General features: G+C 34.6%; 1 pseudogene; it reads right to left on the bottom strand.

Moving 5' to 3' along the window:
* Positions 1-544: 544 nt before the first annotated feature.
* The window catches only part of LOC132528028 (peptidyl-prolyl cis-trans isomerase A-like), a 37,553-nt pseudogene continuing 19,785 nt past the window's right edge, over positions 545-18,312 (bottom strand).

Consider the following 18,312-nt stretch of genomic DNA (forward strand, 5'->3'; position numbering starts at 1 on the left):
TATTTCCCTACAGGATAAGTTCCAGTTTAGTGAGGGATCAGACCTGATATTTAAACACAGTACTTGAAAAACCCATTCACAAGAGGAAAATCAAGTGTAAATAAAAAGAGTTTTAGCATTTGAATATCAACACAGATTTGGATAAATTTCAATGTCTTTATTTCAGAATTTTTGTTTGTACTATGCAAAGGATCAAGCAACTCCCTTCCTCATATAGTCAAATGATTGAGCTCATTCACAAAGCTGCGTATATTAAATGGTATAAGGTATTTGAAAGATACTTTTATTCTTTGATCAGATTTGGATAAAACTGCAGAATAGGTAAGATTTTTTAAATTGCTGTTTAGTTTTTATTTTATAATCATAAACTTAACTCTTCAACCTAGCTAGACTTGAAGGGGGATAAAGAAAATATGGAACCCAAGGAACAGTAGCAAGAGCACAAAAGTTATAGGATAATGAGAGCAGATGAAGGTGGAGGGGTATTCTCCTGAACTACAAGAGAAATGGTCTGGTGATTGAGATAAAACCTAAGTTAAATTTATTACAGTTGTTCACAGTGGGCAATGGTGATCTTGCTGGTCTTGCCATTCCTGGACCCAAAGTGCTCCATGGTTTCTAAATCATTTATAAACTCTTTTACCTTGACAAAGACCAACCCCTCAGTCTTGGCAATGCAAATAAAAAGTTGGAACTGTTTGTGTTGGGCCCAGAATTTGCCATGGGCAAGATACCAGGACCCGTGTGCTTCAAGATGAAGCTCTTCTCATCAAACTTTTCCCCATAGATGGACTTGCTGCCAGTGCCATTAAGGCGTAGGAAGTCTCCACTCGGGCACATAGACCCCAGAATAATTCTGTGAAAGCAGGAATCCTGATAACCTTTCTTCCCAGTGCTAAGAGCACAAAAGCTTTCTGCTGTCTTTGGAACTTTGTCTTCAAAAGCTCAAAGGGGACACTGTCCAGGGACTCATTGTTGATGGCGATGTAGAAAAAGTACGGTGAGGTTGACTAAGGCTGGTATGTCTCCCAGTGGCAGCAACAGCATCAGCAAAACCCAGAATAGATAAAATTTTAATTGAACTCTCTATTCAACTTTTCCTTCTCATGTGTTCTGTCACATCTCCCGGAACAGCACTCCTCATGCATCTTTAGGCCTTAATATTCTCTTCCCCTCTAACCTTAAAAAGGAAAGCTGATAAACATATTTTGATCAGATTTCAATATCTCAATATCTTAATCCTCAAGCTATTTCCTCATTTACTTATCCTGAGTGCTATGGAAGAAACTGACATATTCTGCTGTGTTCTCCACTTCTTGCACATACATTCCAGCCTCTGTTACAGGTATGTGTAGCCACATGACTGATTACTATCAAGAAATGGTACTGGAAGTGTTGTGTGTCACTTTCAGGCCACAGACCGTAAAACCATTTGGTGTCCTCTTTGCTATTTTTCTTCTTCCAGGTTAGGGTAGAAATGCTTACACTGACCATGGAGAATATACATCGAGGAAGGTAAAGACTGCGATAGCCTGCCTCTCTGAATGACCATGTAGAGAATCACCCTTCTGTTGATCTCAAATACCTACCTTTGGTCATTTACACAGAAAATCATAAAAATGATGTTCTGTTCAAAAAAATCTGTTCTGTTCCTTATCCACTTTCTGTTTCAGTGAGTAGATTATGTCACTTTAATACAAATGCTTATAAAGATCATTTACATATGGTGGAATTTCAAACACCCACACTCATAGGTTATAGAAAGAGGAAATTTTGCTTAGCAATTCATCCTACATATCTTTCCATACTGGTGAGAAAAAATTTATTTTACTGTTGTAAAGGCTGCATAATATTTCATTTTGCCATATTTTATTTAACTAGTTTCCCATTGATAGGACATATCATACTCCATTCTGTTATATATTTAAATGTATTCAATGCTTACTGAAAGTCCTTTCATACCATAGTTTTATCATCCCTGATTTATTTTAATTTATATTACATCAGTTGGCTGAATTTTAAAAATTTCAATTTTTGTCAGGAGTGCTTGGATGCTGTCATGTCCAAGCACATTATGTGTTTGAGATTTTTTTGTCTTTATATTTGAATGAGAACTTGGTGAGGCCAAAAAAAAATCTTGGTTTATGCTTATTCTCTCTTAAGATTTGTAAGACAATGCTCCTCAGTCATCTTATGCTGAATGTTTTAGTGCAAAGTACTGAGACAAACTAGATTTTTTCCTATATTTTTTGTAATGTGTCTTCACCTGAATACCCATAAAACTTTATCTTGGTGATAACTGAAAGCAGAGGCCTCCCTGCCCACCCCAAATTTCCATAGAATACACTATTTCACTCTACTACTTCAATACTATATAAGGATATAGTAAATATTTACAGCCCTCTATCAATTCCTCTTTCATCAGTATGCCATTTGATCTGGAGATTCAAATTTTAATCTAATGACTATAACTACTCTTTTGTAGTGTTAATAATTTTCAGGAGCTTCACTTATGTCTTAAGTTGTATCACCTTTGCCTAACATCTTTATATATTACCATCTCTTGGGTTTCATTCATTCATTCATTATCTACTGCAAATTAACATGATTTTTCAAAAGTGACATTTCTTTCCTTAACTCACTTTTAAGATGTATCCTTTCTAATCCTTATTGCTTTTAATTTGTTTCACTTATTTTATATCTTTATTTAAAATTTAGGTATCCTTTACAAAAGTGAAAACATTTATTACATCCTAATATATTCTCTCTTCTTGGTTATCAAATATTTTTCATTGCCTTTATTTTCTTAAGAGTCATACTCTCTGTTTTATGAGAGAGTAGCATTTATCTGATTGTTTTATTATATAAAAGTTCCATGTGTCTTATTTTTACCATTTACCTAACTTTTATTCATTATATTTCTCTTGTCTACTAACCTATCAATGGATGCACTTCATGCTGTGCTGTCTTTATTATTAATAATATTTAGATAAGCAAAGACTGTCAAGAGAAACAATTTGCCTAAGGTTAAGTGATAAAGGAAATTGGGAAATAAACTGGAGGCAATAAGGAACATACTTCCAAAATACAGAACTGGAGGACAGATGTAACTAAAGAATGTTCCAAACAGACAGGTCATCTTTGTTTTCTGCAGCACAGATCCTTAACTCATAGCAATGGTCTGAAGTTAACGTGGGATTTGAAAAAGATACAGTGTAGTACTCTAAATGTGTGGAACTCTTTCTTTTCAAATAAATTTACATTTCACAAGGTCCAAGGTCCTCATACCAGTCCTCATATAAACTTTTTGCAAAATTTATCCCACTAGTTCTGCTGACATGCCCAATCTAAATCATTTAGGAAGCATATCTTGATTTTCAATCAGGTTTCTCAGGAGACAAGAAGAGTAAAATGCAATTTTTGTAAAGAATATAAAAACTTAATATGTTTTGGGAAATAACAGAAGGAAAAACATTTCAATGAGAATTTTGGACATGCAAAAATTTTCCAAGTTGAAAGTGAAATCAAGAAGAGCATTCAGTAAGAGAGACCAGAAACACTGAGTCATTAAATAGCTTTTTATATCTCAGAAACATTTTTGACGATCACAAGATATAAAAGAGGGCAGGGTGTGTGACGCGTGGGAGTAAGTTAGGAGAGAGCTTATGTAGGGTCTCTTGATTAAGCTAAAGAATTTATGCTATATTTTATGGCACAGATAATCATATAAGTTAAACCTGGTTGCTATACACACTTCTAGGTTTTTTTTGTTGTTGTTTTCTTTTAAGAAGAAATCTGGCCATACAGTACATGGTAAGCCAGTGTGGAGAGAGATTATTGGTAAAGAGATCTGATAATTCTCTTGGATTAGTTCAAGTAAAGGCTAATCGTGATGATTTAAACAGTGGCAGTGTAGTACAGGGGGGAATCTATTCAAGAGCAAGTTAACTAATAGATTTGAGAAAACAACTATAAAAATGTCAATGAAGTCGGACTATGATAAGAAAAAAGGAGAAGAGAATAAGTGGAGCTTGTTGACAAGAGAATTTACTTTTATTACATTATATCTTGGAAGGGTAAATCATGAACTCAATAAAAGTTTGAATTAAAGTAATCCTAAATGGGAATTCTATATGAAAATGTTTGTGTGAACTTTCAATAATGTCATTCTGAACTTCAGTATAGTTTAGAGAAAGAGATACTGATTCAACAGTGCCCAGCTTTGAAATAAAAAATAAAATTATTAGAGTTAATAATATGCCATTAAAGATTTGTTGAGTAACAGTTAAAGTAAAAATAAAAAGTAATCAAATTAAAAATGGCTAGGAGGTCCATCATTTAATGTGTGGGTACACGAGGATGACCTGCAAAGGCAGGGACATAAGAAATGTAGCAGGAGAATCAGCCACTACCAGAAGAAATGAATTGCAGAAGCCAAGGGAGAACATGTTGTAAAACTCAGCATATGGATAATACTGTCAAAAACTGTAGAGAGGTAAGATATGCTAAACATTTTATATAAATCAGTAAGTATAATTTTATAAAAAGCTAAAAACTGTAAGTTGATCTTGAATATAATTTAAAAGGGACTGGGTAAAATTGTTTGTGTAATGGCCAGACACTAGTGTCTTAAGAAATGTGTGCCACTGAGTAATATGAGAAGGTTGAGAAAATAAGTACAGAATATTATTTCAAGATGATGTTGTGGTAAAGGAAGGATGCATTTTGTAAGGAAATGGATTTTGATAGGCTTTTTCTTGGTTGATTGGTTGTTTTCATTATGAAAGAATGCTTGTACACAAGAACTGGGACAAAGACAGAGGGAAGACAGAACAAGGATCAAAGAGAAAAGGAAGGAAGGAGAGCAACAGGGGGAAAGGAGAGAGAGAGGCATGGAGGGAGGAGAGGGAGAGAGAGAGGGGGGATGAGAATGAAAGAATGAATATGAATGAATAATGTAATAATGTAAGTAGTTAGGGGTGTAAATTTCCTGAAAAAGATTTGTAGGAGGCAGAAGGAAAGAAGAGATATGAGTTTTGAAAAATGAGAGATAGTACAGTCTCTATGACAGAATGAAAAAGTAGAATAGGTATGATTAGGAAGTAAAGGGGATGGAAGTGTGTTTTTCTTTTTTCTGACATTATTTTTAATCTCTAAAATATGAGGTACGAATATTGCCTTTACAGGAGGGAGGCAGTGTTTCTGTAGACTTAAAAATGGTGTCAATGGGTTTTACAAAGAACCTATGGCACTACAAAGATCTTTATGACTGTGCTTAGAACCCAGGTATGTCTGGAAAGTATGGATTTATGGCTTCAGTTTCAAGGTTGTGCACTTTTCTCTAGCAATGTCAGCAATGCCAAGCAACGTTAAAATATTCAGTATTAAAGGTGAAAACGGATGACTTGTTTTATTCAATGCTTAGACTAGTCAGAGTTTAAGGATAAACATGAAGTTGAGACTGTTGGTAGTCTTGGGGGGAAAAGTGTTGTTGTTATTAAGTCTGGAACCCAGGTTTAGAAGGTTCTTACTCTGAGAGCCCTTATTTCACTTGAAGATCACAGTGTATAAATTCTTGCATCAATCTGTTTTTCCATACTGAAACATCTTAGTCTTTGTGCCTATCCTTTAATAATCCCTACCTTCACACAGGGAGTAGTACCCACCTTTCCATCCATGCCTAAATGTTTTACCTCTGTGTTCTCTCCACACCTATAGCTCCCTCATTTTTCATTCTCAGAAACCTTTTTAATCTCTTGCTTTCCAATGACTTTTTGTCTGCAGTTTCAGATTTTCATATTTTCTTTCTCTTTACCTTGCAATTACCATATGCTTCCCTGTTCCTTTTCAGTCAAGTTTTCAGTTTATAGACATTGTTTCCATTTCTTGATCACACATATATTCTCTCTTAATTTAGTCTTGCTTCTGACATAACCACATTTCAGAAATAAAAATAAATTATCAAAAGATTCCCACATGCTGGACTTTCCTGGTGGCACAGTGGTTAAGACTCTGCCTGTCAATGCAGGGGACACAGTTTTGATCCCTGGTCAGGAAGATCCCACATGCCGCGGAACAACTAAGCCCGTGTGCCACAACTACTGAGCCTGTGCTCTAGAGCCCGTGAGCCACAACTACTGAGCTCATGCACCACAACTACGGAAGCTCACGCGCCTAGAGCCCGTGCTCCGCAACAAGAGAACCCGCCTCAATGAGAAGCCCGCACACCGCAACAAAGAGTAGCCCCCGCTCGCTGCAACTAGAGAAATCCCATGAGCAGCCAAAAAAAAAAAAAAGATTCCCACATCCTTTTTGCACTTTCCATTTTCCTTGACCTCTACTGTATGTGGCAGCCAGTTCCCAAATGTCCCCTAGCAATCCCTGCCTGCTGGCATTCATACATTTGACTGTAAAAGGGTTGGTCTATGTGAACAATAGGATATGGCAGAGATGATGAAACAGTACCATTGAGATTGTTATGAAAGACACTGAGGCCTCTCTACTTCTGTCTCTGTCTCTCTTCACTTCCTGGGGAAAGTTTGCTGCTATGTTGTAACCATTCCTAATAGATATGCCTACTTATTGAGGATATTCTGACATTATCACATCCCCCTGTTTTATTTCCTGGTAGCACTTATCACTATCTAAATGTATTTCATGCATTTATTTTTATGTGTTTATTACCTTTCTCCATACTAGATTGCAATGTCCATAACAGCAGGGACTTTTACTATTTTTTCACCACTGAAACTCAAAACCTAGAACAAGATCTTCATGGACTGGATCAATGACTGTTTATTGAATAAAAAAAGTTAAATGCCTCATCCTCACAGAAAAAAAGGGAAGAGAGACAGAGGGAGAGTTTTATTACCCATCCCTGCACGTACCATAAGAAAAGTATGATGAATTTAAGTGCTATGTGTACATATTCCATCAAACCAAGAAACATAATTTCCATATGTCATCTTTCTAATATGGTGCCTGGCAGCTTCCCTGATTATTGGCTGCTTCTGTGTAGTCAGTATAAATGTCACTTGACACTGATTTTCCATTTCAGGATGTACAAACTCATACTTTATTATTTTCCCAAATAACCACCTCCATTTTGCTCTAATGTATGTGCTGGTAGACAACCCCACAGTATTCACTTTATAGTTCTCACAACTGAAGGGAAGAGGAAACTGCTTCCCATGCCACCATCTCAATATCCTCCCCTAAATCAGAGTTTTAATACTGGACATCTAGATATGCTTTGATTCCATGAGGCTTGCAGTAGATTCAATCCATAAGGTGTTCTGTAAGTGAAAACTTCTGATCTGTTGATGTTTCTAGCAGTCAGAAGAGATGAGTCTCCAAGCTGCCAACCTGGGACTACTAATACACATTATCCTTTTGTGAATCTTTTAGAGTATTGTTAAATGATGGTCATTATTATTATTGTTGAGTATATTTCAAAATATTAATTGCATATTTACACTTTTCAATAAAATTTTTATCATTATTGTTTCTGAGCCCTTAGAACTTCGGATGAAATTTTTACATATGCATTCAAATATATTTACTAAGTAAAAGCAAGTCTTAAAAATCTGTTTCTACAAAATTTGCTGATGTCCAGCTATAGGACAAAAGTGCTGCCATTAAACAACAAGGTATAAAACCATTCCAGAAGAGGCAAGCTTAAGATTCTATGAAATGTGTAGAATATTTCTAAAATAAAAAATTAATGAATAATAAATATGAAGTATAACCATTTACAATCTCTTCATCAGAGTAAAATCCAGGAATCAGAAACTAGCTAATTATATACATAATTTTGTATAAATTAATTTAATTGTATAATTAAATTGTATTTAATTATTGTATAAATTGTATTTAATTATTGTATAAATTAAATCACACAACAGAAAGCATAATTTATAAATACTTAAGATTTTTAAACATATAGAATGAAAGGAGCTGTTTAAAGCCTCTAAATGCGTGGTATCACGTTGTCTCTAAATTATTTTTAAGTGCCTCTCATTTTGTTCTATATGATTCGCTCTGCAAAAATTGGTGGTTAGGTTTGATTTACTCTACTTTCCCCATAGAGTTGTTGGAATTGGCACACTTCATTATAACTATGCTGTTACATTCATATCATTTAAACCCCCTCACAATCCCAGATTTAGTAACTCAGTAGCACTTACACTTGTATTGCAACATCTTCCATTTGTATGTGCATGTTCTAAAGCCAGTTTTTTAGGGTTTAATCAATTGAATCATATACCTTTCAGAAATGAATTTGGATACTACAGCCAAATTTCCACCAAAATATTAAGATGTGCCTTGTCTGTTTTATTAATGCATTATAAGAATTAATTAGTAATAAGTTTCCAATTCCCTTGGCTTGGCTTTATGTAGTTTATAAGTGATTTCACAGCTTCCACATAATTAATTCTGCTACTATTCTTTGATCTTTAATCAACATTTAACATTCCTCTGTTTATTTCTAATGGTACCCTGCAGCTTTTAAATTTACTTTATTCCTGCTTTATTTTCAAGGCCTAAAAGCAAAGCTTAATTTTCTAGGTGTAACAACAGGAACAAAACACCTGTGCTTTAATTTCAATAGCAAAAATAAAATAAAATAAAATGAGAATTAAATAAATAAAAATAATTGAAGAGAAAACACAAAAATTAAAACAAAATACCTTCTATCAAGTCCTTAGAATCTCATTCACTGCTCTTACTAAGGTTTTCTAATCTTTAATATATATGTGCTGTAAGTTCACCAAATTTAAATATCGTACATATTTAAGACCTTAAGATAATAAATATATTGATGCGTCTTGAACAAAAAGCTGTGAGGTCTAAAACATATCCAATAATTTTAGGGATGTTTTTACCTCAAAAGACCCATGAAGCACACAAAATGTATCTACATTCCATGAGTTAGTGCTATATTGTGACACTGATTTTCAATATAAAAAATATCACAGTAAAACATTTGGTTTTCTGCTGTAATTGACAATTGATTCTACTTTAATAAGATCAAACATTCTCTAAGGGAACACACAAAAAATTACATATGAATTGAAAGTTTTTTTAAGAAGTAGGTGATATGATTCTATAGGTAGAAAATGCAGTCTGTCAGAGTTATAAATGTACAATATATTTCAAGTTTAGATATAAGACGATTCTGCTTGCAAAATTTTTTACTAAATGGTTTAAAAAAATAAGTTACAGTGTTCACAAACAACTCATTTTTTACATTAGGTGATGTATTCACCAACTTTCAGGATAATAAAATATGGTGTAAAAATACTCTAAACATGCATCTGACTGGAGATAATGCTAAAACATAAAGACTTGGATTGAAGAAGTTTGGACCTGAACTCAACAACAGAATCATCATGACATTATCTAAAAATCATTTAGTTGGTTAGGAAAAAGAAATTTATTTACAAAATGGGTAGAGGTACAATATCAAATAGAGAAATAAAGAAAGGATGCACTGACTTAAAATTCACAACTGCCCAAACTTAATATAGCTTTTTATATAAACTGCATTTGACCTCACTCATTTATTTTTTAGACACAATATTTGTCTTCATGTTTCTCTCTGTATCTAGGCTTAAACAGAAAATGTGGAATTTTAATTTCAAAACGTCAATGAGAGACTTTCTTTTCTAGTTAAAATGAACAACTTGTAGAAGTACAATACTCCCACTGAAACAATCAGATTGATATTTGATATACATAGATATAAAGATAGAAAAAAACTCTTGGAGCCCTGCTGAGAAAGCAAAGATTTAAAGTGCTAAGATCTCGAAAAAAAAGGAAATCAAACAGACATAAGTCAATCTTGCCTCAAGGCCAGTGGCCTGTTTTTGGCAAATCTAAGCAGAAGGCTACTGTTGAGGAAAAAACAAACCCGCAGAGTCTTCTGTAGCCTTATAAGACTTGGAAAGCAGAAAATGGAGTTCTGGGCTACAGAAGCATCTGATACATATGGGTCAAGATCCCAAAGAGAAGAGAGGCACAGAAGCATGAGTCTTTTATTTTGGTGCTTTTTCCGTAAGGCATATTCCAAATTCTAAATATACAAAGACCAACCAGAGGATCTTTCTATATTTAGAATTTAATATTCTAAATATCAAAATTTAAATATAAATAAAATGAAAACCAGTGGATTTTTAGCAGTTTCACCATTCTGAAGTGACAAAAATATGAGTTCGGAAAGCAACCCTTGAAAATACCACAGGGTCAGGGGAAAACTCTTGAAGACTGGGCAAAACTGACATTGATCAAATTATACAAAGGTTTCAAGCAAGTCTTGGACTATAAAATCAACTAACGACCTACAGATGCTCCAATTATTCCTATCTAACATGGGCATTAAAAATAACAAATAATAAATAAGTTCAATATTTTTAATGAGGATCCTGATTCATTTTTTTGCCATTTGCTTACAACTTTTAAGCCTCACTCCTCCTTCTTCCCTTATGTGCCCCACATCTGGACAAGCTGATATGGTATTAAATGTGATAAGACCCAAAGAATAATGGAGATTCAGCATTTCAAACTTCTCAAGTAAACTGACCCAGATGTTTTCATGCCAAAATATCATGGTCCCTATTCTTCCCAATAAAGGTCCCTAACCTTGGATTATGAGATCTACATGGGTTGAGAATTCACTGTATCTGGAGTTCTGCTTCCCTTTCTATTAGCCTTTTGCCTCAACCTCAATTCTTTCTGCATCCAACTGCAAGAGATGAGTCTCCAAGCTGCCAAAGAGGCCCTCTGGCTTTCAATTTTAGCCTTAATTGGTGATTAATCAAACTCAGGCTTTCATTGTCTGTCTTCAATGCCATGAGATTACCCAGCAATAGCAGTTCGATTCCACAGTACTCTAAATTAGTCCTTCTTCCATACTTGTCTAACACACCAGGCACTGAATGACTAGTGCATTCTCTCCTATCCCATTCACCACTGATGGGAGTTTTGACAATTAATTACACTATCAGTGTACACCAGGAGTTATCAGCATTCCACCTACTTTCAATAATGGCTCTCACTGTCAGCCTGACAGCAGATAATTCCATTTCAAAAACTCAATTTAGAGACTTCTTCTTGGAAACACTCCCTTTACCAACTCTCTTAGATGTGTTCTCTGGAATGGTCTCTGAGGTAGAGAAAGAAGTTTCTTGGAGGATGATCTCAGAAACAATATTTGAAGGGATTGAGAGAAATTAGTCTGAGTATAGGAAGATGTTCTACTGCAATATGTTGCAACAGAAATCTGTGATGATTCCATTGAGAACTCTGGAGCTGAGATGGCCTTTTATATTGGTCCCAAATTGAGGTAAGGGGGCTTGGTTATTGTACCCCACGTGATATTAGATGTATGTTGCCTTCCTGGAGAATGTATAATCTTGGGTGATGCAGCTTCTTTCCTCCAAGGACAATTCTCTGAGAGGAACACATATGTGAACTGTCAGCAGCAGATATTCTTGAGAGCCATGATAGTAAAAGCTTTAGTGTAGAAGGGAGATTTGGATAGCACAACCCAGAATCCACTATATTACAGTTTGTATAATTCTAACTTTCTACAATTTTAAAATAGGTAAAACTAATCTATAGCAATAGAATCAGGATAGAAGTTAACTTTAGGATGATGATTGGAATAGGACATGAAAAGTGTTTCTGTGATGTTTGTAATGCTCTATTCATGATGTGAGGAGATAGTACAGGGGTAAGTTCAATTTATGGAAATTACTCAAGTTATAAAATTATAAACTGTACATTTTTGTATGCACATCATATTTCAATTAAAAATTTAGTTTAAAAGCAATATGTCACTCATACACATAACTGAAAGGATTTTTTATAATTTAATCTTTACTTTTATACAAGTTTGTATTTTGGAATTTTCTCTTATATTCTTTATATATAATTTAATATTTAATTTTCAATAGTGAAGGTGAATAATTATTATGATCAGGATATTTTTTAAACGACCAGTTTGATAGATTTGCATAATTGCTTAATGGATGTCTAAAATGTTCTTTTCCCAAATTATTAAAATAAGGATGTCTAAAATGTTATTTTCCCAAATTATTCAAATAAGGAAAACAACCAACTGAATAATTACAAAAATGCCAAGGACAACTGCTTTAAGAAATATATACTTTGGTAGTTAAAAGTTATCTAGCTCAACCATTTTGCCTGAACAAGATTAGGAGATGGAGTTGACTAAATTAAAGGAAAGACAATATAATGGCTTGGTAATTGCCATGTAAATACCCCATCATTACAGTGTGAATATGTGATTGCTTCTCTCCTTTAAAGACGACTCTAGTTTACATGGTATTTACTTAGGGACTATTAAATGTAATTATAGGGTGCATTTCAGGAGAATGGAAACAAAGTGAAATTTGGTTTTGCATATCTATATACTGTAGGAGTTAATAGTTTTTTGCAAAAGTCATTTTGTTTGGATAGAGTACATTGCTTGTCCCTGTCCTTAACCAATTGATAAAGTTACAGAGTTGTCCCAGAAGAATTTTTTAACATGATATAACTTTCCTAATATGTTGCATATCTTATTTTACAGTATAAGAATATTGCTGCTGAGGAATAAAATGATTACCTCTGGGTGTTCAAGAAATTTGTCAATGACAGTGATGACACATGATGATCTTTGTTACAGAGTTTTTATTACAATGCTTTTTATAATACATAGATGACAATACACAGACACTAAGACTCTGTAGCAGATATTCTGTGTTTATGAAAGGTGTTTCTACTGCCTGCTGGGGAAACCAGACTACATTTCCTAGCCTCCCTTACACTTAGATGTGACTATCTGACCTAGTTGTGGCCAAAGGATTGTCCTTGGAGTTGAAGTACATCACTTCCAGATGTAGCCTATTAAGAACTCCTCCAAGTAATGTCCATGTCTTCCCTTTCCCTAACTGCCAGCCAGAGGCAGACAAGCTATCAGAAGCCTCTGAGGCCCTGAGGATAGCAAAGACAAAACATGAACGGAGTCTAAATGCCTAGATGACCAAGTCCAGCACTGTGTAAAGACTGGAAATACCCACATTGTACTTCGTGTGAGTGAGAAATAAACGTATCATGTTAAAACACTGAAATTCAGAGGTGTTTGTTATAATACCCACTTACCATAAACAATTATTTACCCTAAATAATACAAAAAATTAGCTGTAATTGATATGCTGCCATTAAAAAACTGAACTGTGTGGCATTTAATAGTTGAGGAATGGACAAAAAGAAAACAGAAACCTAGAGATTTCTGTTGAGCTGTAACAAAAGTTCTATCTGCCATAACTTGGAAGGTAAGTCATATACATAATGAGACAGCTGCTCTAGAGAAAGTGATTGGAAAAAGGCAGAATAAAAAGGTGTGTTGGTTACTATTGGCTGCCTTTACCAAAATGTTTCTAGAAAGATATGTTACAAAGTATAAAAAGAATTGGAGAATGTCCAGAGATCAAAAGTCATTAAGGATTGGAAAGGCAACTGTTTTAGACTCTCTTCTAGAAAGTGCTAAGTATGGGGGGGAAAAAGTTGAACAAAGTTCAGTGAAAATTAGATAGGTAAAAAAAATTAAATAGCTGAGAGAGAAAAACAGAGAATGAGACAGCTAGGAAACTCAAAACTAAAGTGTAGTATGGAGGTTCCTTAAAAAACTAAAAATAGAGTTGTCATATGATCCAGCAATCCCACTCTGGGCATATATCCAGAGAAAACTCTAATTCGAAAAGATACGTGCACCCCAGTGTTCATAGCTGCACTATTTACAATAGCCAAGCCAGGAGGCAACCTAAATGCCCACCTACAAATGAATGGATAAAGAAGATGTGGTACATATATACAATGGAATGTTACTCAGCCACGAGGAGGAATGAAATAATGCCATTTTGTGGCAACATGGATGGACGTAGAGATTATCATATTAAGTGAAGTAAATCAGACGGAGAAAGACAAGTATCATATGATATCACTTACGTGTGGAATCTAAAAAATGATACAAATGAATTTATTTACAAAACAGAAATAGACTCACAGACATAGAAACCAAACTTATGGCTACCAAAGGGGATGGCAGGAGTGGGGGAGAGATAAATTAAGAGTTTGGTATTAACAAATACACAATACTATGTATAAATTAGGTAAACAACAAGGACATGGCTACCAAAGGGGATGGCAGGAGTGGGGGAGAGATAAATTAAGAGTTTGGTATTAACAAATACACAATACTATGTATAAATTAGGTGAACAACAAGGACCTACTGTATAGCACAGGGAACTACATTTAATGTCTTGTAATAACCTATAATGGAAAAGAATCTGAACAAGAATATATAAGTAAAGTGTATTTAAGAACTTTGTCTGGGAAAGAACTATGGGTGCTCTTATTGACACATGGAACTGATTGGATTCAAATAGATCAGAAGGTTAGCAAGTTTTCACAGGAATTATATAGCCAAAAGAAACTGAGAGTGTTGTCTAAAAATGACTGTGGCTTTTCCAGCCTTAAAAAACCCTGCCAGTAAGTAAACTGCAAGCATGTGTAGACCCCAATCAGGACATACTTTATTCACATAAGATATTATCACAGAGGATAACAAGAAAGGCCCTACATATATGGTGAAGCTAAGGCCCTAGGAGAACTACGATTAGAGAGATTGAGGACGTTTCTCCCCAAAATCAAAATCAGAGTCTAATGACGAAATTTTCCTCATCAACCTCCACCACAAATGTGATTCTTCTTAAAACATGTCTAGCAGGATATCAAACACTGAAATATATCTATGATGCTGTGTCTTTCAATTTCCATATTTTATTTTGTCATTCTGGATCTTCTCCATCACCTTGTATTTGATGTTTTAGGGGCAGATAACCTGTTTTTTCTAGTTCATTGATGTCTAGGCCAGAAAGAATTATGGCCAGACCTGATGGAGAGAACACAGTATCACCAGAAAAGCTTTAAGGTGGATGGAACAACTAGATAGGATGTTGGCTTGTCTCTTAAGGTTAGTGTGTCCTATATGTCGAGGGGAGAGTAAAACAGGTATTTGTTGATTAAAGGTCAGGGGCTATGCAGAGACTGCTTTTCCTGCTACTTTCCTGTCTGAGATTGAGTTCCCCCAAAACAGACTCTGAGATGCAGATTTACAGGTGGGTTTGTGGTGCGTAGGAGTAGAGGAAGTAGGATTCTACAAAGGAAGCAGTTGAACTGTTGTTAATTCACCACAAAGGCCTTGGTCATCCCATAGGAAACACTGGAACTGAGAGGGCCCTTCACAGTTGTCCTGCCTGTGGCAAAGCTGGCCAGGTCTTTACAGCCCACATTGACCACTCAGAAGTGGCAGCCTCTGAGGATGGGGCAAGAACTAGCTGTGTCAGATCTCTTCACCTGAGGGCAATTTTTAGAGAAAGAATTAGTTGAAAGTTAACCCCTACCAGTACTTCAAGCAGCTGTAGAAATAAGCACCTCGGTCCTGAAGGGGGAATCTGAAGGACAACATCTACTATACTCCAAGGCAGAAAGCAAAATTACATTTTCTACTCTGCCACTCTTGCAGTCAGGTATGGCTACATGACCAATGGATATGCCCAATTTATAGGCCTGGTTAATAAAATTCCCCTGCATGATCCTCCACACTCTTCTCCCCACACATACTGCCTGTTACAGATGATCCAGCAAAAGACAAGGCTGCACAGTGAATCCAGAAGGTTAAACAAACCTTGGATCCTAAATGACCAGGATGAATATTGTCACCTGACAAGCAATATCTAAGTTTGGATTTTTTTAAGGAAAAAAATGAACCCATTTTGTGTTAAGGGATAGAGATTTGAGAGTTTTTTTGTTATAAACAGAAGGCAATATTATTCATGCTAACTAATAAAGATCCACACTATGACAATAAATCATATATATGTGACATTATATAACTTTATCCAAAGTTCAAAATAACAGTAGTAATGATGATAATGATAAGAAAAAAATTACAAAAAGAAATAGGGTCTGCATATTAGTAATTCACTTGAGCTCCCCTAGTTTGTTTGTTCATTGGTTAATTAAAGAATAAGAACCTGCTGTATTAAAAAATAAATAAAATAAAATTCAAAAATTCAAAAAAAAAAAAAAAGAATTGGATTGAATCACCCAGGTTCTTTCCAGCATTAATAATCAGTGATTTTATGACATCTTTGGGATAGAATGATTCTAAAAACGATAGAATCATTTTTTAGAACTTCATAATTCTATAAAGCTGCATGGGTCACGCAAGGTGAAATCTGATATTTAGAATTCATGCCAAAACCCATGGACTTCATTTACTGTAAGTCCTATGCTTCATCATTGGCCAAGATTCAGACTTAGATGCCACATGTTCATGATTAATGTGCTGCTTTGGGGAGTGTTTAATGCCTTTTCTGCCAGCAATCTAACTTTACTATTGATTGAATAAATTATCACGCCTCTCTCTCAGGACTGGGTACTTCACACGCAGGTCATCTTAATGGATAGACTACTTATATCCTAGTAGAAAGGATTTGCAGAAAAAAAATTCCCTCTTTCTTTCTAGAAATTGGTCTGTTTCTTGTGCTACTAGAAAGATTTTCCATGATTCAGTTCATCATAATAATAAGGATGCTTTCTCCTCAAAAGTTGTCTTTCCTGGCTGTTCATAGTTGGCCAGCCACGGTGTCAGACACTGAGAGAATCCATTGGTATAATGAGTATTCTAGGGGAGTACTACTTAATAGCACATACATACAGCTTCCAAAACTTTGTACAGACAAGAGTCATGAGGGAGAGTTTCAAGTAAAATTAATAGCCACCTGTGCTTTAAAAAAAAAGTCAATGTATTATTGAAATGGTATTCCTTCAAGGCTGCACAGCTGGTTTAATGCTGATTATGCTTTAAGACAGAGAGAATAATTAAATAGGATAGAAAATGGTGTAAGGTTATTCATGACAGAAAAGATGCCGAGAACACTACAACAAAGGCCAGTGCCTGATAAAAGAAGCTAAGATAAATTTAATGAAAAACTATTAGCTTACAACTTTTTTTTCCTTCATCTGAAGGAGCTAGCTTTGTGAAAATACTGTACACACTTGGAGAGTTCTACACTTTAGAAACAACTCTAATACACATTCTTGTTGTACTCATTTCTGTGGTGTATATGCAGTGAATAGGACACATAAAACCCACTTAAAGTTTAGCTTTGTGGGCTTTTTCACACATACATATGTTAATCAAATAAAACAATATTCTTAAAGAAAAGGGCTCTTGTGAGATTAAATTAAAACATAAATGAAATAAAAAATTTCAGAAGTACAATCCTATCATAATTATTTTAATGGGTATTCATGAAATAAACCTATATCATTAGGTAATTTTAGGGAACTTGGATTTCATTGCTAATGCTTTTAAAAAATTTATTAGCATTTGATTTTCTCTGTCATGCCCTTTTGTTAATGATGCATTGATATTAATCTTCTAAATATCGATGCTTCTTTAAGCATAATAATTAAAATTACTCAAATATTCAGAAATCATTTTTAAAAAGCAATATTAAACCCATTCATGTTGTAAATTCTTATTCTCATTTTTTAGAGAGTTAACATTATGATATTTTTCACTTGAAATGACTTGCCTCATTTAAATTAGGTTATTTTAAATGTTATTTCCTTGCTGAATCCATTTCAAAAGTTTATTAGCTTTGCTATTATTGGTTAATATCTGAGATCTTTAAGTACACAGATACATCTGACTTTTAAAGGATTTCAGAATTTTTAAGAAACAATTTAAATATATACATACACATACACATTCACGGAGTCCGAGGTTTGGGGTGATTCTACTCGTCTCTGATGAAATCACTAAAATTTACAAATTAAAACCCTAACTTCAATGGCTCTAATAAGTATATAGAAAACATCTAGTTCTCCAGTTGGATGGTTGCACAAATGCATTTCATAGAGGAATCACAACTGTTACATTCTCTTCTATGAATTATAAACTCTCTAAGCAACGATGCATTTCCCTGAGCATCTTCTGTACTCTCATTACATCAGACAAGGTAAGAGCAGGATTAAAACATCTCTTCACTTTAAAGAGGAAACAGAACTTTGGGCTGGGAATTCCTATTTTAAAGAAAGAATTATTCCCATAGACTTTGCATTGGTTCAGTGGCAAAATTGGCTCTACACTGTTTTGCTCAGCTTCCTGCTGGTTGTTCAGTCTGTCACAATATATAAAATATCCTTGCTCTGATATCACTGCAAGCTTTCCA

The sequence above is a fragment of the Lagenorhynchus albirostris genome, chromosome 1, assembly GCF_949774975.1.
Source record: "Lagenorhynchus albirostris chromosome 1, mLagAlb1.1, whole genome shotgun sequence".
NCBI classification, from domain to species: Eukaryota; Metazoa; Chordata; class Mammalia; order Artiodactyla; family Delphinidae; genus Lagenorhynchus; species Lagenorhynchus albirostris.